Genomic DNA, 25306 nt, shown 5'->3' on the forward strand with positions numbered 1-25306 from the left:
TTCACAGGGACATTGTTACATGGAACCCAAATGATAAGACAAACTTAGGAAGTTGCCAAAGAATGTCTCAATAGACTGCTTTATTTTCAATTGTCTAAAACAGGGAGTTAGAACAGACATCAACAGGCGTCGCACCGCAAGCTTGCTCAACGAATTTCATAAAAAACATTCTTATAGCAAAAATGAGTCATGCGTGATGTCATACTACGTGGCAACCTAAGAAAACCTACGTCAGATTGTGGTTGGCTTAAGGGGAACATCTAAGTATACTTTCTATAAGGGATTGGATTGTGATTGGGTCTCTACAGTCAGGTGGACAACTTATGCTCACCCGTAGTGCAAGTCATCTTCGACAGTTATTAAGTACACAGCATATCATTGGCTCTCAAACTATGAGGCTCTTCGCTATATGGCCTTCTACAATTGGTTGGCACACTTGTACCCTTCTGGAACATTCGACTCACTAGCAGCATGTAAGCTGGTACCCCAGGTGCTGGTGGGTGGACTTGACCATGCCTCCCCATCCAATTAGCCTGACATCCATCATCACTCATGCCATCTGCTATTCACATTGTCTTTGAACTTGGCCTTGCAGTAGCTTCTCTTCACTGGGAATATAAGGGAGTGTGAGCATGTGCTTATCAAAATTCTGGTCTGCATGCCCACTTCTATTTCCATCCTGGACTCACGTGACAGAAGACTGTCAATTGGCCCATATTATAGCATTTAATTGTCTGAAATGAAGAAACTTGCCACTCATGGTGTTCTCTCTTTGCAACTTAACAAGGGATGCCTCAGCATCTCACATTCACTGTTCTTCAAGGACTGATAACCAGTTTTGTCTACTTTATCCTTTCAAACCCGGCCAGACCGCCTCTCTTGGTCTGCCTTCGAGCTTCAGCTTATTTCTTTGCTGCGACACATGCATAGCGATCAATCCTCCTTTCTCCATGGGTCTGAGCTTACTAAAATTGTGACGTTGAATATCCAGATTCTATATAACTGAGGCACCGCCTGCAGTCTATTCACTACGTATAGCCAGCCTTTACGATTACTTAGTCTACTTGCATTACAGCATCTGTGCAGTTAAAAACGGCTTGCATTTTCTGCAGTGCTCTTCAAACGTGGAATCTTCATTCCACACATGAAAGCTTACTCGATTCTTTATTTCGTCATTAGATTCTATAAGGACTATACATCCTCTTCTCAGCCACTCTTTTCAGTTCATCATGCTTGCATCTTGTGACATCACCAATCTTCTCTTACATTCATCTTAATATTCCTTCGGGATTTCCTCCAATAGATTGTCATCTCTACAGGGATACATCAGATAGGGTTTTCTCAAAGGGTACCTTGTCTCAAAGGCTCTTTGTCGAATAGGTACCCTTACGGGCATTGCGCATGTCATAATTTCCCGTTTCCAACATATCGGCAAAATGGGGGCGGGACTTCCTGCAGAGTCATTCAGTTTCTCCTCTACACTCCCCACTCTGGTTGAATCATCAACTACTCCTTCACCAGTCTTCACATCTTGATTTCTTCTTTTGAAGAAATGTCTATTAGGGGTCTATTTCTTTACTACTCCCTTCAGGGATCCTGCTGATTTTAAATGTTCATCGACAATCCAGGTCATGCGGCTGCATTGTCCATTCGGATTACAGTAAATCCATCGTCCTACATGCTTCCTGTGATTTCTTGGATGCAAGAACTTTGTTCCCTCAGGTGCTAAAATGCTGGCCTCTATATATTTTCTAATTTCTTCATTCATCAGCTCCTTGGGTCCAAACCCTGATTCGACATCGATCATGATTTTTATTCCAACTGCCTTCCTTGCTGTCTTCTTACACTGTGTGATTATTATCCTGATCACACAGAATCCAAACATTACCAACACCAATATCACTCCAAGAAACCTATAGATGTTCGCCACCCATTGTGAAACCCATGAGAAGATCGATGCAAACCAACTGTCATCTGCAGTATCTTCTGTCTCCTCTTCCATCTTGTCATGTAGTTTCGTTAGCAACGTTATGGCCTCTGTCAAGGTCTCATTCTCGCCATCGTGAGAAGGTATGACCGTGCAACATGATGGCCCAATTTTGGCACAAACTCCTCCATCCATTGCTGTGATCATATCAAGGACATAACTGTTCTGGAGGGTCATCAGTCTTATGACCCTCAATACTTCCTTGATAGCGTTGAATCCATTTATGGTAGTGTTGATCATATACAGGAGCTCCCAGTGAGTTATTTGCAACCACTTTGCATTGGCCATTGACTGGATCCCTGGCATAAAGATAGTCACGAATATTGCTGATGTCTAGCTGAACAACCTGACCTCATATGGAATAGCATCCAAGGCTTCTGTTGATTTTGCTGAAAAGTAATTCTCCCTCCTTGAGAACTTCAAGTGATCTTCTCCTTCTTAAATGGGAATCTGCCTTTGGAAATTCTCCAATGTTCAGGTCACTCTTAGGAATCACTAATGCTGGAACATGGATAAGCACTAGGGAACATGCCCCTCCCCAGTCTTTGGGTAACTTCATATAGGCTCTGGACCCACAAGCCCAATATCGATCCACCAGGACGGCTGTCCCTTCTCCCATCCTAATAACATCAACTGTAGTTTTACAGCCTTTATTTCTCCCCACATAATTATTTCCTTTTCTTTGGAAGCATAATGTTGCATTTATCAATAGAACCATCATCATCGTCACTTGACCCCTCACTCCTTTCTAATTTCTGTCCCATTTCTCTTCTTCCGTTTTCTATGAAACTGCTTGAATCTCTGATCTCCCCTCTTCTTTCCTCCTTCATAGAGTCATCCACACTGCTCAACCCTGCTCAATCTGGCTTTAGGCCTGGTCGGGGTACGGAAAGTGTATTAGTGTCAGCCTTGGATGACATGGCCAGGCTGGTTAATGCTGGTGGGGTTGGGGCTCTGATTTTGTTGGATCTTTCAGCGGCCTTTGATACGGTTTATCACCCCATCTTGCTTTCCCGCCTGTCCCAGATTGGGATTAAGGGGCAGGTCCTCTCGTGGTTCTCTTCCTTTTTGGCTGATCGCACTCAGGTGCTCTCTCTTCCTCCTTTCTTGTCTCGCTCTTTTAATCTCACTTGTGGTGTACCACAGGGCTCTGACTTGTCACCCATTCTCTTCAATATATACATCTGGCCTCTTATCTGTCTCATCCGCTCCCTCGGCGTCAGGTGCTATTCCTATGCCGATGGCACCCAGTTCCTAATCCGTTTGGACATGGATCCTACTGAGGTGTCATCACGTTTCCATCAGTGCCTGACTGCTGTAGGTGACTGGATGAGCAGGAATTGGCTGAAGCAGAATGGGGACAAGACAGAGGTGTTGGTGGTTGGTGCCCCCGATCCCTCACTTTGGGTGTCCTCATTCTGGCCCTCTTCTCTTGGCTCTATGCCGGTTCATGTGACAATGGTTAGAAACCTTGGTGTTATTCTCTCTGCTTCTCTTTCAATTCACGATCAGGTCTCCACTGTGTGCAAGACAGGCCAATTTCATCTTAAAAGTTTGAAAAAGGTTCTACCGCTTTTTCCGGCTACTCTTCGCCCTCCAGTTGTTGCAGCCATGGTGCTTAGCCGCTTTGACTACCTTAACTCGCTGTATCTCACACAACCTAAGGGCTTAGTCCAACGGCTACAGCACCTCCAAAATCTGGCATCTCGTGTTGCCACTGGATCTCCTTATGGAGCTCATATTTCCCCAGTGCTACGTGCTTTGCACTGGCTTCCGGTCAGTCGAAGAATCGAGTTTAAGTCATTGTGCATTGTTCATCGAGCACTCCACGGACTAAGAGCAGAATACCTTTAGTCTAAGATTGTTCGTTACCACCCTGCGCGTATGCTACGCTCCTCCACAGTGGAGCTGCTGGTACTTCCCTGCTTCCACTGCAAACGCATTGCAGGCCGGGATTTTTCTATTGTGTCAGCTCAAATTTGGAATAACCTCCCTCCTTCCATTAAGGCTATATTCGATCATTTTGCCTTTAGAAAATCCTTGAAGACCCTGTTATTTTAAATCATGTGGATGTACTGGCTGTTCATCCTTACCTTCTCCTCAGCGCCAAGATACCTTTGGTGACAGCACGCTCTATAAATTCAAATAACATAACATAACATAACATCGGGCCAGATTCATCTTCTACCCATGTCAACAGTCTGGAGTGGTTAGCTCATGACTTTAAACACGCATTGTTCACTCTTTGTACTTCTGGCAAATATTCTGATTTCAATCGATGAGCTGTGTAGGACATCATGCCTCCTACCCATCCTTTTGTGGATTTCACTTGTCAATAAACTAAGACTTGTGTTTGTTCCCAACATCCAGGCCACCCAGCTATTTCTGTTTTATCAGGGCAGTTCAGTTTCTTCATCTCTGCAACTACTACCTCTTCATGTCCTTTCTCAGGATATGTAAGCATCCTGCTTTTCCATGCCGGTTCCTTTTCCATCTGTATGGTCTTGATATAATCATCCTGGAACGGAAATGACCATTTCGAATTTCCATTGCAACGTGGCCCCACTTTTTTGAAACTGGCCTCTTGTCATGCATGCTGCAAGATGAACAAGACATCTGGTGTCGTACTATGGAATTTCTCTGGCAATGAAAGTTTGTGTTGCATCCATGGCATAGGGTATGAGGACACAGACATAGCAACTCTCCTTGGATGTTTTCTCTCACACCTTTTTCATGTGCTGATACCACATATTCTTACCCAAATGTGCTGTAGTGTCTAGATATGTGTTTATCCCTTCATTATCTTCCTCTGCAACTCTCTTACATCTCACTATTACTAAATCAGTGCTTATATAGTAGTCATGAAGTATATCAAGAAGAGTTTTCTCATGGGAAATTATCACAGGAGTTTCTACCTTAGTGAAAGTAAACACATCAAGAACAGTACTTGTAGTAGGAGGAATCATAGTAGTCCTTGTCTCAACAGGAACATTAACCTAATATGGAATACTCTAAACAGAAGAAACAGAAAGTCACTAAGTATGGTGGCACATACGTATATCATAGACCAACATATTAATCCCCACCATTTGTGACATTCTGGACTTAGTCGGGCTCGCTCATTCTCCAAAACCGTCCCATTTTCAGTATTCCTCATGTTTGCTATACTTAATTTAAGGAAGAGAAAACACTACTCTGGCAACTGTAGTATATTTGGTACTTGCAGTAGCTCCTCTACTATTGCTATAGGCAACCTCCTTACTACAGGGCCATTCTTAGGATCCTGTAAAAACTTGTGGATGTCCACATCTCTTCACACAAGGGCAGGAAAAGCTCGAAGAATAAACACAAAGACAGCAAGCACCATACGATGCACATTACTTTCGCAGAGAACCATAAACTCAATCAAACAAATATTCAGTGAGAAAGGAACTGGGGTACTGCACACACTTCCAATTGTCGAATCCGAACTCGAAAATTCAGTTCAGGCATACTTTCTAAAGTTCCTTTTTCAAAGATTTTTGTGACTCAAGCAAAGAGTTTGCACGCCTGCTATAATATCTATTAGGAGTGTGCAGGGAGAGCCACAGTCCAAATGCAAACTTGCATTCATCAAGTCTTTGCCTTATCATCCTTCTTTGTCATCGATCGAGTCTGCACATGCTTAAATTATTCTTCCTGTCTTCCCTCTGTATCGATCATTGGGGGTGCGATGGTCTCCCCAGTATTTAGTTTTACGTCATTGAGGTGAATCCAAGCTTGTCTCCCTTAAACTTTCACTGCTGAGGGAGTAATACCTTCCACCGCATATGGTTCAATGAATCTTGACTCATGCCACTTCCTAGTGAAGTTCCTAATCAGCACAGTGTCACCAGCAAACAGTCTCAGTGCTGATAATAGTTCACTTGATCCGGTTGCTGAATGTTTTTCATCTGTGTTCTGAGACCGACCCCCCTGACACTTGAGTACATCTGAAATGACAGAGATATTAGCAGCCACACATGTGAAATATGCACATAACTCATTTCTTAACATTCGGCTGTTTTCTGGGCATCAATTCTACTCTTCATGGAGGAATAAAAGGCATTCTCATTCGCCTCCCTGTCACTACGTCATGGGGTGTGTGTGAGGTGGTGGTCCAAACCAGGCTGATTCCTTAGAGCATATAAAGTTAAGCGCAGGCAATATAGCCATCCCATTTCAGCGTTAACTTAAGCTTGGTGATCCTCTCTTTAAGAAGGCCATTGAGTCTCTCACGTTTTCTTCTGCTGATCACCCGCAAACGAACAGAATATATGTGTGTTTAATGCTCAACAATAATCCTATTTGCTCAAATACTTCATTAACAAAATGTGGCCCATATCGGATCTCAGCACCTCACACACTCCCCATCTTGGAAAGACTTCACTTACTAAAAACTTTGCTGCGCAAGTGGCATCAGGGTGTGTACAGGGACCTGCTTCGACCTACCTGGAGAAGGGACACACCACCACTATCAGATACCGGTATCCATTACATACTTGCAGCATATCAACATAATCAATATGTAAATGCTGAAAGGAGCAGTCGGTCGAGGAATCACTCCTTTAAACATTTGTAGTGTATGCCCAGTGGTAAACATTTGACATACGATGCAGCTTACTACATAAAATGCAACGTGTTCTAAAAAATTTGGCACAAACCAGTCTTCTGCAATTGTTGCAGCAAGACTTTCCCTAATTACATGCGCAGGGTAGTGCAGCTGTTCAAGCGCTACCTTTAACAATGCTACTGGCATCACTGGCTTTCCAGTGTTGTCTAGTCACCATAATGCTTCTGTAGGGGATAAAGAACACCTCCTTCACTTCCGTAATTCCTGTTCTTCCTGTGGTGCACTGCCTTGAACCTCCATTTATTGTTTTCTCTTTAAATGGTTAAATCCTTCCTTCGTTTGCTACCATAATCATGACTACTTTCTCTTTAACATCTAGAGTATCAAAACTTAGAATATCTGGTGGATATGCAACCCTTTTGGCTTCTGCATCTGTGGCTTCATTCCCGCAAGAGATAAAGTCAGTTTGCTTAGTATGCGCTTTGCATTTAACTATTGCCAAGGCTACCTGGAGTTGTAGTGCCTTTATAAGTCTGTCCAATAAAGATGCATGCTGCACTGGAAGGCCGTCCACTCGGAGGAAGCCCCCCCCTTTCCAACGTGCTAACCCGGCGTGTACGGTTGACGTCACATAGGCAGAGTCACTGTACACTATCTATTCCGGTCCTGCATGATTTTCGAGTGCGACAATAAGCGCTACCAATTCTGCTGCTTGTGCTGAAAAGTAAGACAGTAGTTTTGCACTTGCTACAACCTCAAATTTGCTCTATGCCTCACTACTGCTACACCAGAATGCCTTTCTCCACTCGTTTGATCAATTTTCAAAGAACCATCATTAAAGTGAATCTCCCCTTCTGACTGCGCATTTTCCTTTACATGCAGTATGTCATCATAAACTCTGTGTAATTTGTGCAATCATGCACTTGCTCACCCTCTCCCACAGGCTCAGCTACCAATGTTGCAGGATTCACTGTTTTACAATTAACTCGTTTAATCAGTGGTTTTGATATTATAATGTTGTATGCAGAGGCTTTCTGAGATGTCAATGTACCCTTGGGTTTCTCTAAAATGGCAAACAAAGCATGCTCTACAAAAAGCGTCATAGAACAACCCATTACAATACCTGTAGATTTCTCAATTGCGAACGCGGCGGCTGACAATGACTGTTTGCAAGGGAATTGTCCTTTCATAACTGGGTCAAAAATCCAACTGTAATATGCCAGTGGTTTATACCCTAATGTAGTCCTCTTTGTAAGCACTGCTGTCATGACTGTCCCATTTGTGTGTGAAAACAAGAAAAACTCCTCAGCATAATTGGAAATTCCTAAAACAGGAGCTGTACAAATTACTTTCTGCAGCTCTTCAAATCCTCCCTCCATTTCCTCAGTTCATTCTTTTTTTCCTGTTGTCTGCTAGCATAGTCATTAACTCAATCGAGTCTTGCCTGCACTTATTTTCTGTCGTGCTACAAATCAAAATGTCATCTACATTCTGTATCACAGCGCTCTTCAAATCAATATTTCATACGTCCATCTGTAGGACTCTGTTAAAGATTGATGGGGACTCACAGCACCCTTGAGGCAAACGAGTATGTTTCAGACGAATTTGGCAAAACGTAAGGGATGCCAAGTCTTGTGAGTCCTTGTGCAGCGGGATTGAGAAAAACGCATTTTTCAACTCAATCACTGTGAAATATCGCACTTCTTCTGGGATACTGCATACTATTGTCGCTGGATTAGGAACTAAAGGAAAGTCTGCCTCTACAATCTGGTTAATCGCTCTCCTGTCTTATATAAATCTTCACAAGCCTCCCTTTGATTTTGTCACAGGGTACACCCTGGTGTTGCACAATGATTCTGACGGCACCAGGATACCTTGTTCCATCAGTGCTGAAATAGTCTTAAAAATACCTTCATCAGCCTCTCGAGACATGGGATACTGTCTTGCTCAAGGTAAAATGGCTCCTGGCTTCAGTTGTATCTTAACCTCCACTACCCCCATCAATAGGTCTATGTCATAAGGGCCTGTAGTCGATAAAGTGCTTGGCACCTTCTCTAAGTCATCATCAAAAAATGCTGGACGCTGCTGCATTATCGCCATTCGCTGTGGGATCTCCCTTTTCTCAATTTTAATCCAATATGTAATACTCATAGAGAATATTACTTCATCATCTGATGGATCATCCCTGAACATGTCATCGTCAGTGACGTCAGCCAATCTACATCCTTCCTCAGTAGCAAACACTGTTCTCCATGGTCTACCCTTGTCATCTTTTCCTCTGAGCATTGCTATTTCCCCTTGTCCTATGGCTGCATCTAGTTCTAGGGGGATAGTCTGTTCCCCCTCTTCGTCCATAGGTATATGTGGTCTAAATAAAAATTCATCAGGTATTCTCATAGTCCTTCGCATTAAGCCAGTTAGCCATGTTAATAGAATGCTCACCCCATAAAGAAAAACCTTTGGTTCCATTGGCACACCCCGCAGAGCCATTCATTTGCCTTGTAAATGCCAATATAAATCCACCCACATTCATATAATGTATCCCTGGAGTCGAACACACTATACCTTCATCAGTAAAAGAAATCATCATGTTAAGCTTCGTCACTCAGTCTCTTCGCAAAATATTAACTGGTGTCTGCCGTGAATACAACAATGGAACAGACATGTCAGCCTCTCCTATAGAGACTGGCAATTCATCAGTAAAAGGAACTCGACATGTAGCTCCAGAGAACCCTTGAGCAGTCATGGCAATTCCCGACATTAGATATTTTCCCTCTTGTATACATGAACGAGTAGCACCAGTGTCTACTAAAACGAAAAAGATTTGCCTCCTATTGTCACATCAACCTTTGGTTCCTCCTCGGGGTCTAGTGTCACTGATAGTACTGAACACATCAAGTTGCCCTGTGAGCTGTCCTATTGTGGATACATGCATACCCCTGTACCTTTGAAAGGATGACTCCCTCCCACCACAGTGACACCCCTTATTCTAGGTGTCAATAATTGTCCTGTGTTTGCATTCTGCTGTATCTGCATGGGTGCATGCTGTGACTGTCCTTGCGGTGGATTCAATGGTGCTTGCTGTGGCTGGTGTGCCTGTTGCATTTGCGGCGCTTGTGCCTGATACACCGTTTGATCTTGGGCAAACCCTTTCCTAGCTTGTGAACTATATGCTGGAGGATAAACTGTCCTCCCTCTTGAGAAATGGCCATTCTGTACAGACCCTTGGCATCCGCATACGCGCGCAATGTGCCCTGTCTTCCCACATCCCCAACATATAGGACAAGCCGGTATGACTAATCCCCCTTGGTTCAACCCTCCTTGCACATTCTGATTCTCATTCTGTGCATTCTGAAACCCACTTTGATTATTTTTGAATCCTCCTCTTCCTCTGTATCCCATGCCTCTAACTTGTGGTACAAACCCATTCCCTCCATGATCCATCAGACGCTGGTTATTCATCTGCGATGTACCCACTGGTTGCTGTATTCCCAGTGCTTCTCTGCTCATTAATACCGCCCAATCTATGGCATATTTTGACAATTCGTTCTGAATCAACTTGGCTTCTTCAAGTTTTCTAGCATCACCTTTCTTCTTATTTTCGTCCTGTAGCAGCTGACAGTGATGCACTATGGTCAACTGCATTTCAGCCCATGGCTTCGCTTCCATTCCCACTTGCTTCTTGAGTTTCCTTTGTACCTGCTCGGGAAATCCCTGAAATAAAATGTGGTAAAATACTGCCACTATTTTCCCCACGGCTTGTGAGTTTCAAGAGTCCAGCGCTCCTGAATGTCCTGAATGTAAGCAAGTAGATAATCGTCCTCTTTCATCATACGTGTCATGATTGCACCCATGTCTGATGTGTCAGGATACTGCACTCTGAGGACCCTCCAGATGTCTGCTCTATAAATATTAAACGATGCTCCATCATGCTCTGTGTTCTGTGTCATGGCATTTGAATAGCCTGCTTTCTTCCAAATGTCATCAGCTCTTTCCCCAAGGATGGCTGCTAGGAGACCCTTAATATCCCCTATTGCCAAGGCATTTCCTCCTGTCATTTTTTCTAATTCATAAATCCATTTTCCTGCACTCACCGTTAAACTGGGGAGTTTGCACCTTAAATTATCCTTATTCATCAATGGCCATGGAATATACTGTGGTCTTGCTCCTCCTTTTTCCAATAAGGGAAACTGCATAAATCCTACCCCACAATCAGCTCCCATCATCTGCCTATCCATAGTGGGGACAATGGTTCCTGATCGCCGTCTTCCTGGCAATGATCTTAACCTGCTCACATATGGCGGTGACTCTCCCTTTTCGCTATGTGCTCGTCCTTTGGGATGCTCTGGATATGCTATAGGATCTGGTGTCCTATCCTTAGATCACTCTAGATCAGACCATCTTCCTTGTCTGCCTACAGGCCTCCATCAGGGCTGCATGTACCTCCTCCCTCTTCCCCACAGAAAGATTCTCTCTCTTCGTCTGACATATCTAGTCCCCAACTGGTGTGACTCTCATCTCCTTCACCCTTATCTAAGGTCAGTCTGCTTAAAGATAAGGATCCATACTCGAGACTGAATGGATTACTTTCTTCGCTTCATGATTGGAAGACTAGAGTTTGACCTTCGTTCCCAATTTGATACCTTCTCTTAAGTCTTGGTAGGCTTTATCGATCCTATCTCTGATGCTTCCTTTATCGAAGTTCTCTTCTAAGGTTACTGTAGATGGCCCTGACGTTGCTCCCTGTAATGGGAAAAACTCTTCTATACTGCCCCATTGTATTACTGGACTTGGCACCATTAACTCCTTTTGAATGCGGTCAATGTTGCTCTCCTGTTGTCTCCTTTTTTGTTCTATCTATTTATCCAACTCGCTTCGGTTTCTTGCTCCCAGTCTAACCCTATCCTCTTCTTGTCTTATCTCCTCTCTCCTTGCCCCTGCTCTTCTTTCTTCCTCTTCTTTTCATCTTTGTATTCTTTTATCATTTAATTTCTGCATTATCTCCTCTTCTCTGTTCCTTTCTTGCCTATCCAGTTCTTGTATTGCTCTCCGCCTATTATCAGACTTTCTTTGCTCTTCTGTCCTTTCTTCCTTCTTTTGTTGCTCCTCCTGATACATCTGTTCTCACCGCTGTCTGCTCTTTCTTTTATGCTCATCCTCTTTTAATCTCTTTTCCTGTTCCCTGTCTTTTCTATCCTGTTCGTCTTGATCTTGCCTTTGCCTGACATCCTCAAGGTTTTTCCAATCTAGCTTGAGTAATATCTGTCCTCCCATCCATTCGTTCTGTAGAAGCGTTACCTCGTCAGCTTTATCCTTCTTTCCTTTCCATCTCTTAATCTCTCTTTCTATGTTTGTTGATGCATTTGATCGCTCACTTTTCTGCACCTTGTTTTGTAAGACCTTAAAGATCTCCTCTTTTCTTTTGATCTCCTCTGGACTATCATCACTGCTATAGGCAGGCGGTTCGTATATCGGATTACTATATCCTGTCAATGCTTTCAATTCCTTTAACAGATACAATCCTACATCTTCCATTCTATTGCCATTTACTGCCGGTGAGGTAAGGAGATCAGAAGGATTAATACCTTCCTCCCTGCATTGATTAAGCATCCATTCCTCAGGTGGCGGATCCTATCTCTCATCCTGGTAAATTTTCCAAAGCCATAAATAGCTAGTCTTTTGTCCAATTATTTTCCTGTGTACACTATGTGCAAGTATGTGGTGATGTGTTGCAATACCGCTTTTGACAGCGATCCCCTTTGTGGCCATGGCATGAACATTTTATCTGCCGTGCCCTTTACCCATTCCGCAGTGTATTGTTTGAGCTTGGGCATATGTTTTAGCAATGTCTTACATAAATGCATCAGAGGAGTAATGTCTCCCATTGTGACGAGTCTCAATTGACTGTCAATACTTACTAGTGTTTACAAAAAATACTTTTATAAAAACAACTAAATTGAGCGCACACAAACACCTGCTGCTCAAAACCTCTATTTTAAATCATCCCAATCTACCTCTAGGATAGTACTGTCAATTGCCCTAGATAGACAGTATAACTTCTTAATTTAGCTTCAATTCTCACACAACTTGTATATGTTGCTTCTCAACACCCTGTGTTCAACATAAATACATAAAAAGACAAACTAGACGACTCTTCACATTAAATTACGGTCATCACCCTCATCATTCTGCCCCTCATAATACCCCGATTACAGAGTGTAGATTATCTCCTTATGTGCACCTGTCCTGTGAGTAGCCTACTTTTACTCTGATTGGAGTGTGATATAATGTCTTCTAGAACCCCCTGGGGTTAGGAATCTCTCTCTCTCATTACAGAAAACAAATCTCCCATTACAATCCCTGTTACTTTCCCGTTACTTTCTAAATTACCACAATCCCATCCCCTCAGTTTGCCATTCAACTTAGTCTACTCACCATTCGCTCATTCAGCTCGAGGCCTTCGGTATTGACTCCCTCCTCTAATCAACCACTTTCTCCTTCCGTCCGCAAAGCGCCTGTGGAAACCAGGTAGGGATTTCTTCAAAGAGGGACCCTGCCCACCATCTCGATTTTCTTGCAAGATTTCTATTTGGCCGCTCTCCACAGGAAACCCACAATCTTCCGGCTAGATGCCAAAGGGTGCTCGATCATCTGAAACTCTAGAGGCTATAGGTCAATGGGTCTTATTTCCCAACCATTCGAAATGCTACCAAGTGATCCCTTGTGGTATTTTAATTGAGGTAACACATCGTCCGATGGAGGGGGGTGCAGAATAACTCTTACACCAAATGGTAAGACCGACTCAGGAAGTTGACAAAGAATGTCTCAATAGACTGTTTCATTTTCAATTGTCTAAAACAGGGAGTTACAACAGACATCAATGGACGTTGCACAAGCTCACTCAACGAATTTCATAAAACAGATTCTTATATAGCAAAATGTGTCATACATGACATCATACTTTGTGGCAACCTAAGAAAACATGCGTGAGATTGTGGTTGGCTTAAGGGGGACATCTAAGTATACTTTCTATAAGGGATTGGATTGTGATTGGGTCTCTTCAGTCAAGTGGACAATTTATGCCCACCCCTAGCACAAGTCATCTTCGACAGTTTTTAAGTACACAGCATATCATAGGCTCTCAAACTATAAGGCTCTTCATTATATGGCTTTCTACAATTGGTTGGCATGCTTGTACCCTTCTGGGACATTCGAATCACTAGCAGCATGTAAGCTGGTACCCCAGGTGCTGGTGGGTGGACTTGACCATGACTCCCAGCCTGACATCCATCATCACTCATGCCGTCTGCCATTCAGATTGTCTTTGAACTTGGCCTTGTAGCTTCTCTTCTCTGGGAATATAAGGGAGTATGAGCATATGCTTATCAAAGTTCTAGTCTGCATGCCCACTTCTATTTCCATCCTGGACTTCACATGACAGAAGACCGTCAATTGGCCCATATTATAGCATTTAATTGTTTGCAATAAAGAAATTTGGCACTCATGGTGTTCTCTCTTTGCAACTTAACAAGGGATGCCTCGCCGTCTCACATTCACTGTTCTTCAAGGACTGATAAGCAGTTTTGGCTGCTTCATCCTTTGACACCAGGCCACACCGCCTCTCTTTGTCTACCTTTGAGATTCAGCTTATTTCTTTGCTACGACACATGCATAGCTATCAATCCTCCTTTCTCCACGGGTCTCAGCGTACTAAAATTGTGATGTCAAATTTCCAGATTCTGTATAACAGCGGCAACGCCTGCAATCTATTCACTACGTATAGCCAGCCTTTACGATGACTTAGGGCCTCATTACGACCCTGGCGGTAAGGGGTTAACGCCAGCGTTAGCTGCGCCGACCCCTTACCGCCAATTACGAGGTCCCCTAGCGCCATGGTGCTTTTAACACCTGCTTTTAGCAGGTGTTAAAATCCATGGCGCTAAGGGACCATGGAGTTAATTACGCCACCGTAATTTACGGTGGCGTAATTAACGCCTTCCCCACTCCCATTATGCCCTATGGGGCAAAAATGGGAATGGGGAAGGGTAAATGGGGATTGGGGACTTACCGCCCCGCCTAGGTCGGAATGGGGCGGTAAGTCCGCCAACCACCATGGCGTAAACGTAGTTTACGCCATGGTGGTAAAGTCACGGCCCAGGCGGTAACTTACCGCCTGGGTCGTAATGAGGCCCTTAGTCTACTAGCGTTACATCATCTGTACAGTTTTAAAAAATGGCTTGCATTTTCTGCAGTGCTCTTCACACGTGCAATTTTCATTCCACACATGAAAGCTTACTTAATTCTTTATTTCGTCATCAGATTCTATAGAACTATACATCCTCTTCTTCAGTCACTCTTTTCCGTTCATCACACTTGCTTCTTGTGATGTCACCAATCTTCTCTTTCATTCATCTTCATATTCCTTTGGGGATTTCCTACCAAGAGATTGGGGGTCATTACGACCCAGGCGCTAATTGCGCCAACTTTACCACCATGGTGTAAACTATGTTTACACCATGGTGGATGGCGGATTTACCGCCCCATTCCAAGGTGAGTGGGGCGGTAAATCCCCATTTCCCATTTTCCCTTCCCCATTCCCATTTTTTCCCCATAGGGCATAATGGGAGTGGGGAAGGCGCTAATTACGCCACCGTAAATTACGGTGGCGTAATTAGCATCATGGCAGGTTAGCGCCATGGATTTTAATGGAATTTTAAAATCAGAATAGGCGTTAAGGGTTAACGACGGCGTTAACCCTTAACGCCTGGGTCGTAATGAGGCCCATTGTCATCTCTACAGGGATACAGTCCATATTTGCTCAGTGATTTCTGCTAAAGGAGTTTACCTGTCCCTGGGACAGGCCTTGTCTGTCTACATGTAACACTGGACAAATGTTGGCTGCCCACAAATCCACTTCTGGAGAGTCACGGTTCCCACAGACTTTTTTGCCCTGGGACCAGGTGCCAGCTTTAGTACCAGCCACTATTTGGGGGCATTAAACAAACTTGCTCCAAACAAAAATTGCCCTTGAGATCGCGCTGCCAGGTCTCTCTGAGCTGATGTCCTGATGCTAAAGTTCAAATGTAGCATGATGAGTGACAATGCTGGTGTTCTCCCAAAGATGTACTTGTCGTGCATGTTTACCTTCTGTGAGGAATTCGACCATCCGCACAGGGAGTGTGCGCTCACCTGGTCTTTTTTGACTTTTTGGTAATAAAAATGAATGATGGGAGATCAACCTCCGAAAATGCATGTGGCCATTCCGCACACATTTTCCTTGCTCACCACACAAAATGAAAAAGTCACATGTACTCCGGGAGGACACCGCCTACAGGCGCTGTCCTTCCCTGTCATGTTCAGCTGGGATGTGACAGACACAAGTACATCAAAGTATCTTAAGAAGGGGGAAGGCTCACCTTCCTCGGGCCATTGACAGCCTAATTAAAATATCAAAGGCCCCATGAATCTGTTTCCCTATTGTCTAGTTCAGCTGGTGGCAGTGCATACTAATGAGAAACAATTAAGGCAAGCCTGCGAAGATGGACAAGAGGAAGGCAGAACTAACACCTCTTTGGTATGCAATGTGTCAACTTGAAGCCAGTTCCAACCTGCTGTATGAAAGGCAGTGAATGGCATGTCTGGGTCCCCTATTTACTGTAGGCAACCCCTGCAGCATGGACCCCTTTCAGAGGGAGAAGTATGTGATTTAAGGGAGACAAGAAGTCTGCTCTCAACACAAACTTCAAGGGAGACCTGCACTTTGATCAAGGTCACAGAGGGCTCAGTTAACCAGAGAGACACTTTGATCTACAACAGACAGGAAGATGGGTGGGACTTAGGAGTATATGTTGTCATGTTGTCACCCCTTACCTTTCGTGTTGCAGAGCACTCTGGTTCTGACCTCACGCATAACAGAAGATTGTTGGTGGGGGTTCTTTAAGGTAGGCTAAACCTGCACCATTCACTGGGCCCATTTAGCTTCATAAGAGGGCTGAACCCCTCGCTTAGCAGATCATCTGAAGGCTTCATCAGAAGCAGGAAAGAAGAACTCAGCATTGGACCCTGGCTGAAGGTAGAGTCTACTTTACAGCTTCTGCCATTGAAGGAAGGCCAGGATTTCCAAGAGGGAAGCAAGATCTCTCCCGTAAACATCTCCTAGGGAACAGAGGGAGATACCAGACTCAGAGCCCCTGTCCAGCAGCTCCAGAACCAGTACCCAGCTAGCACACATCATGCCCTGCTAGGTTCTGCCAGCAAGCTTTCTAGGTGGAAAGTGCCAGAGAGTCTCTGAAGAAAGAATAAGGCTGTTGCCTGCAAACACTCGCCTCAGCTTTGGGCCGTCTGCCTTAAAGAACGCACAAGCCCTGCGAAGAAGCTAGGAGGAATCCTCCTGCTTCTGCTTGACAAGCATCAACCAGCATCCATCTCTTAATAACATTTTTTAGGCAGACGAGCCCTCGAACCGTGACCGGCTGCATCACTGATTGTTGTCACGCTGCAGTCACTAAAGCCATCGGAGACGCCGCAACCAGCGTTCTAGATCTGCCAACCAGCACAAAGACAACGATTCTTGACCCTGAGCTGCTGTGTAGGCTGGCCTGCAGCCGTCTGTCCTGCCTCGCCCTCCGAACTGCCTGCCACATGATACCCGCAGCTGTCTCCTGTCTGAACTCTGCATCAAGAACATATCAAGCACCAGGTACATTGTGGTTCTGTCCCCCTATTCCTTCTCCGAAGGCCCCTACTGACATTTACAACCCCTTGCTCCCTTGGTGCTGAAACCAAATAACCTTGAACAATTAAGACTGATTTCTTTACCAATTACCCTCCTGTCAGTATCCAGAGTGCGTCCCTTTCCTTCGTGAAACTGTCTGTCCTCTGTGTTCCTTTACAGTGTGGGTTATATTATGTAGTATTCTAGAACTGTCTGTTGCAATAATAATAAAGTAGATATTTTTATACAGCCTTGACTAGACAGTCCCTTTTATCATTGGGTAATAATTGCATTTTTGTTGTGTCGCAACTAACCAACGATCCACGACCTTGCAGAGATAAGCCTGCCATTCCGTCCACATTACCAAAAATTGGACAAGGGGGGTTATAATTGACTTGTGTTCCAATCTGTTCATATCCCTTCTGGTGTACTAGAGGTGAGGGGCTGTTTGATGGTTTAGAAACCAATATTCATCACTACACCACGGGTGCCCCGGAAGTTGATTCATCACACATTCATAAATTATGTTTACGACATTTGGCATTGAAATACTCTAAAGGGATAATATAGAGAATACATTGTTTGATTTGACCAACCTAGTCTTATAATGAAGTGGTATAGTAGGATAATCCTTTTCATAAAGCACATACTCGACTCAAAGAGGCATTGTGGTGCTAAAGCAAATGCCATTTCCATTGAACAAAGCAATCTTAGTCTATCCAAGATTCCAATGGACAGAGGTTCACATCATGTGTCAGATACTAGCACAGGAAGAGAAAGGGTTTTTGTCTTAGATGTAAACTGTGTGTGACCCTTTAATGTCCTGAGTTCAAGTGGCATTGAGATCCACCTTCACAGAAAAGGATCACCACTGAATGTGACCGCGTAAGGCGAGGTATGCAAGTAGGACAGAAGAGGGTGAGCGTAGGACACACTCTGGAACATAGGACTTGAGTTTACTCTGGGGAAATCCGGGACCTGATTAATGCAACACCCTTTGGACTAAACAGAGAGATTTTAATTTGATCCTTGCCTCAACGGGTACCCAGGGAAGAGCCGCAGTACTTGTGATATTTAGTTTTATCAGCATTCTTGCAGCTGCATTTCAAATAATGTTCATTTGTGCAAGGTTTGTTTTTGGTAGGGAGTCCTAGATAGACTGCATGGCAGTAATATAACCTGAAATAAAATCATTAAGAAGTTGTAGCTTATGAGGGAATGAAAAATGATCTAGGAATCACCTCAATGCCGAGATAGAAAAAAAACAGGAATGATGTACAGTAGCAATTTGAACTTGCACAGATGAGTCACAGATGAGTCACAACTCTCATAATGCACACCATGCTCGCAGGTTAGGGACAAGTGCCCAACACGGAGGGCCAAAGGTCCAAGGAGAAGCTGTCGGTGAATGCTAGGTTAAACTTTAGTCTGTTCTTGTTCACCCATAAGCCCACACCCTCCCTAGAGCGCTGGAATCTTGTCACTGTTGGATCCAATTAAACAAGGGTGTGGGAGCCCCTCTACTGAGAATGAACATGCATCAAATACCCTATTCTATGGAATTTCTCCCACCCAAGAGGGTCTATGATCATGTTTTAGCTCACTGCAGTCTTCACAGAGGAGAAATATCCATGTGCACATCAATCTGGTCACATCCACAAGGGAAGTCCAGCACCAAAATGCTAGGCAAATATCATCTGAACAAGAGTACCATCAGCAACCCCGGGCATGTGTTTCAGCCTTGTTCGGCCTCTAGGTTTGCCCCCAGTCATTAGATGACCTGGGTGTCATCAGCACATAGGTAAGATAGGATTCCTTGGGAATTAATATGATCTGCCAAAGGCCTCCTAAACAGGTTGAACAGTAATGGACTGAGTGGTGACCCATGTGGGACCCCAGAAGTAATACAGTGCAGTGGAGTCAAAAGGTGGCAAAGCCACTGCCTGAGTGTGTCCTGTTTAAAAAGACATTGGGCCTCATTACGACCCAGGCGGTAAGGGGTTAACGGCGCCGTAAAAGGTTGCGGCGCCGTTAACCCCTTACCGCCTAATTACGAGGTCCCTTTGCGGGTCCCTACCTTAACGGCTGGTCTTGGCCAGCCGTTAAGGATTGGACCCACAAAGGGACCTTGTAGCTAATTACGGTACCGCACTTTGTGGTACCGTGATTACCGCCTTCCCCATTCCCATTGAGCCCTATGGGGGCAAAAATGGGAATGGGGAAGGGCCAATGGTGAATGGGGAATTACTGCACCGCCAACCTTGGAATGGGGCGGTAATTCCGCCATCCACCATGGCGCAATCGTCAAAATACCGGCGTCAACCATGGCGCTAATAGCGCCATGGTTAACGCCTGGGTCGTAATGACCCCCATTGGGCCTCATTACGAGGTGGGAGGTAAGGGATTACCGGCACCGGTAAGGGCACCGGTGCTGGTTATCCCTCACCTCCCTACTACGAGTTCCCTTTGCGGGTCCTTCCTTAACGCTTGGTTTTTGCAGGCGTTAAGGACGGGACCCGCAAAGGGACTCTAGAGCTAATAACGGTACCGCAATTTGCGGTACCGTTATTAGCGCCTTCCCCATTCCCATTAAGCCCTATGGGGGCTCAAATGGGAATGGGGAATGGCCCTGGTGAATGGGGAATTACCGGTCCCTCCGACCTCAGAATGGACCGGTATTTGCTCCATTCACCAGGGAGGAGTCGGAAGGGTTTTGGAGGCAGCCATGGAGCTAATAGCTCTATGGCTACCTCCAACCTCGTAATGAGGCCCATTGTAATTTTAATACGGAGCTGGGTCGCTGGGTAATAGGACTGTCGCTCTGCACCACACAACTAATATTGCACCTCCAAACCACTGTAGGCATCAAAATTCACACTTGTCGCAACTGGCTTGAGTACCTAAGGTATACCCACACCTTAGAGAAATTGGTCAATAACGGAGTGTACTTTGTGGGTGCGCCAAGCTGATGAATCAATAATCCCAGTTAGGTTAGATGGTTTTTATTTTCCATTGAGTAATTTAGTGAATTTCTGAAGCATAAGTCTTAGATCAGTCTGGTCTAAGCAAACAAATCATAGTTAGATTATTGTTTAAAAAGACGTTAACCCGACCAAGGCCCATTTCCTCATTGTAAGGTGAAGGAACCGACTCAGAGAGTGGGGTCGTCAATGGTGTTGAATGCTGCAGACTGAAAGCACTCGACCCACCACTGCTCTAAGGTCATCAATAGACACCACCACCAACAACTCCTTGCCCAGGCTTAAACCCTGCCTGAAAATCATGCATACAGGCATTTTCCTCGCGAAAGGCCTGAAGTTGAATGACCGCTATAACTTCCATTCATTTTACTGGATAAGATCATTGTGAAATTAGTCAAAAAATTGCTATGTCTTCTGTCTCAAAGGATGTGTGTCCAATGGAATGTAAATTCCGAGCCACCACAGGATAGGCCGCCTTAAGCAGATGTGCAGTGTAGGGGTCATGAGCAGAGATGGACTTGAAACATTTGAAAATACCACAGAAAAGAGGCCCAGTGTACAACGGCCTGCCGGGCAGTGCTCTTAGTTCCCTATATGCCAGTCCAGACCTGGCCTATAGGGAACTAAGTCCCGGAGACTCAATAGCAGGCTGTGCTGCCATAATCCTGGGTAAACTCAAATGAAACAGCATGAAAGACAATAAAAGGAAAATGCTCCTACGGTCTTATCTTTAGAATGATTTCATAACACATTCAATGCATACATAGGAATAATAGCTTTCCTTCAAAACAACTGAGGGACTGGAAAATACATCGACCTGATTTGATTTCGTTTTTATATTTTAATCAATTCTTTGACTGCTGGTCAATTTCCTTAACCAGACCTTTCAACATACATTTTACTCCCTTTTAGATCACTCACCTCTGACTCTGAAACATACCACCAAGCGAAACATTTGGTACAATTCTGATCTAGCAGCACTGAATCGCAGGTGCAGAGCTGCTGAACGGAAGTGGCAGACCTCAATCTCATCCTCTGACAAACATCGTCTCTCCATTGTTCCAAGAAGAGGGCCAACATCCAAGCTCATGTCTCTGCAGCATTCAGCAACACAGCTAAACTCTTTAAAATCTTCAAGGAACCAGCCAATCCTTCTGCAGTCTCCACCTCGCCTCTTCCCTCAGGCCCTCTACACTTCACTGGGCACCCACTTCACTGCAAAAACTCAGGGCATCCTGAGTACTCTTTCTTCCTCCCTTCTCCCTCCCTTCCTCCCATCCCCTGCCACCCCTGGCCTCTCATTCTCCCTCATCCTCTCTCTCCTCCTTCTCGTCTATCACACTGGTTGAGGTCAATAGAGTTATCTGCTCTATGAAGGTCTCACCAAACAGGTCTCCCCCGGTTCTTCCAGAACTATTAAGGACAACCTTGGCTCCCTTGCCGCTGCACTTGCTGATTTCTGCAATCACTCTCTTTCTACCGGGTCTTTCCCTTCTTCTTTCAAGCACTCCCTTTTGCACTCCCTCCTGAAAAAGCCTTCCGCCGACCCCTCTTTTCTGGCTAACTAACACTCCATCTCTATGCAAAAGAGGACGAGATATCCGCGGACAGGCCCATAGGTCAGTGCTCACCCTCTAGTACCTTTAAGACAAGAAAGCTGCACCATGTGAGGGATGGGGGTGCAGGATTCACTTACTCCAACACGACTCAATAATGAGGACTCAGTAATTTGGCAAAGGGAAGTCCATTTAATGACAAGTACATCAAACAGGGAAGCAGTTGGGAATCAGCACCGTTGCGATCCCCTGTCTCGCTCTGACTTCCTCGAACTTCAGTTGAACAGCAACCTGTATGCATAAAGCACATCATCATTGACGTCTAATTCAACAAAAACGTGTCATGCAGTATAATTGGTTAGGAAAGGTAACTTAAGTATAGGTGCTATATCTATGTATGATAATGGAGCATGCGGATTGGATAACTCTTATCGGGTGGGCGTCTACACCCATCCCACTACATCACACATGATAGACGTCACTACAAATACGACGTCTCATTGGTTCTACAATATATAGGACCCTAGATAACTTGGTCCATTGTGATTGGGCAGGTTACACCCCTAGACATAAATTTCCACTTTTAATTAGCAGCATGCAGAATGGACACCCAGGTGCCTGGTGTCCCAAGTTTCACCCTGCCTCCCTTGCATCAATCAGTATCTTGGGGCTATGTGTCAATTAGTTGGCTGGGCATGGCCTCGAAACTGTAGCCTCTTATCTGGAGAAGTTATGGCGCCCTTGGATCTGGGTGACATCAGACGTTGGTAATTCTTTGCACCTGTCTTGGTCACATGTCTGTTCACCGTGAATCTGCTTCAGTTTCCAGCTTTTTGTGTATTTAATTCTGTTTTCGGCATCGCCACCTGCATGGGCCTCCCTTATCTTGACCTTCACGGGGCAGGCTGGTATGCTCTGAAGTTTCGATTCCTGTTAGCTGACGCTCTCCTCCCTTTCTCTGGTTGACCTCGATTTCTCAGGCATGAGCTGCTCTTTGTTGAGTTTCGATTCCGCTCCTTCTCGTGGCTTTGGCTGGGATATGAAACCAGGCCTGTTAGGCCTCTGGCCGCCAGGGCATACTTCTGCTTTTACAAAATGGAGTTGTACTTGTATAGCGTGCCTTATTGAGGTAGATATAGTTGGCGCTTGCCGCTCTATTCTTCTACTAAGCATTGCAAGCAGTATCGTTTTCTTAGCTTCTTGCGTTCCAGGCCTATTTACACGCGTTTAACTGGTTGGTTACTTCAATCTTGTATAAATGCAACATTTCTTCACGTTTTAACATCGTCTCTTTCCTGTGTCCATTACATCTATTCTCATAGCTACTCGCACTGGCGTGCTATCTTTGATAGCTGCTTTTGTTCATTCGCGAGTCTGTCCAGGCCCTTCTGTCATTTCCACTGGCCTTCCATTGCAGCTCTTTGGGTCCCTTCATGGACCGCCTGTAGGTACTCTTCATTTCGTCTCAGCAGCTGGTACGGCTGTCTGAAAGGGTACCGTGCTGCCCAAGGCTGTCTGGTTATGGGCGCTTCAACAGGTATGGATCTTCTGATGTACACTGGGCATAGTCCCAGTGCAGCTCTTTGTTGGTTCATCTGCTCCTCATACGTCACATACCTTGGTGAGTCCGTTCCTGGTACCTCGAAATGAGGGGCAGGGGTGCAGGCCATGTCTGGGACCTCCTCTACATCTATCACTTCCTTCCATGGGAAACTTCTGGAGAGGTTGGTACTCCCCCAACTAACCCAGCATACTGAGCATGTTGGTTGCCTACACAACCCTCAATCTGGATTCTGAGCATCCAGAGGCACGGAAACTGCTCTACTGAACACCTGTGAAGAACTGCTTGCATCTCTGGACTTTAACTCACCAGCTGTTCTCATTCTAAATCATCTCTCCTCTGCTTTCGATACTGTCAACCACTCCATCCTCATAAAACGGCTCCATGATACCCTTGGTATCTCGGTGCGGGCCCTGGACTGGCAGACCTCCTTCCTCACTGACCATCCGGCCCAGGTTATCCTGGGTTCTTTCTCCTCTCCCACCTCTATCTCCACTTGCAGTGTTTCCCAAGGCTCTAACCTTTCACCCTTGCTCTTTAACATCTATCTCACCCCTCTTGCTTATCTACACTTTCTCCCCGCACTTCCATTGTTACGCAGACAACACTCACCTCTTCTTCAAACTTCCCTCTGAACCTCTTCCTACTTCCTCTACCATTCCTGACTGCCTGTCTGCTATCCAGTCTTGATGCACCTGTAATGATCTCTGTCTCAATGCCAACAAGACGTATATCTTTCCTATCGGGACTCCTGCTCCCTCTTTTCTCCCTTCACTCTCGCCACCCAGGGACCTCAGTTCACCAAAATGCCAGGGGTAGCGGAAGTGACATCACACGACCCTTGACCTCTGATGACATCACAGGAAGTGATAGCATTTGACCAAACCCGAAAAAAATATAACGGGAAGCGATGGAACACTGCCTTTCACGCCTTGACAAAACAGGAAGTTATATCACATGGCATTGTTCCTAATGACACTACGAAAAATATGGTTACAATATCATTATAATGTGATATACATTTCATACAAGAATGGATGACCATATGTATCGTTAAGATCAGTGTGTATAAGCCCATATTACCAAATTACTGTGAATGCAAGCAGATGACCATGGCCAAATGATGATGATGTGTTATTATATAGTACGTACGCTTAAGCGCTTTATATACAACAAATATACATACAATATCATCCAACCTGTGTTGGTACTCATTTATCGACTTCAGAAGAATGAAAGCCTGAGCTGAGGCTTTTACGAACAGACTAAATCAGTGACTCACCCCCTGAAGTGTGCCTGAAATAAACCTTTAATGATTTTAGCAATTATTGTATAGAATTCCAGAAACACAATTATTTGTTATTCCTATTCTTTCTAATTTAGGGTCACTGCTGAAAGTGTTCAAATTGTGGAACCTGTTTTTATTTTTATTTTTTAGAGGCCTGAACAAGAAAGCCACCCATCCAGAAGCAAAGAGCCATATGGCGCTGGCCGCCGCCCTAGAGGTTGCATTAAAAGAAACTAAAAAAAATGTTTTTTTTAGGGGTAGCAAGGAAGACCTCAGGGTTTATGATTACGACCCCTGGTCACCCCTAAATGACGTCCCTGTCGCCACTCTTTATGGGCTCCCCCCCCCCTCTCCTTCATCTGAAGCCAGAAACCTTGCAGTCACCTTCGACTCCTCTCTCTTTCCTTCCTCACATCCTGGACCTTGCCAAGACGGCCCATTTCCAACTCCACCTCCTCATAGGTATCCTTCCTTTCCTCACTTTTCCCAGGAAGCTCAAAGTCTCTAGAGCTTTGGTACTCTCTCTGCTGGACTACTGCACCAGCCTCTTACTTAATCTACCCTCTTCTTCTCTGCACCCCCTTCAGCTAATCCAGAATAGGGCTGCAAGATTAACCCTTGGCCTCAA

Source organism: Ambystoma mexicanum, chromosome 10, assembly GCF_040938575.1.
Source record: "Ambystoma mexicanum isolate Mex_15411 chromosome 10, UKY_AmexF1_1, whole genome shotgun sequence".
Classification (NCBI taxonomy): Eukaryota; Metazoa; Chordata; class Amphibia; order Caudata; family Ambystomatidae; genus Ambystoma; species Ambystoma mexicanum.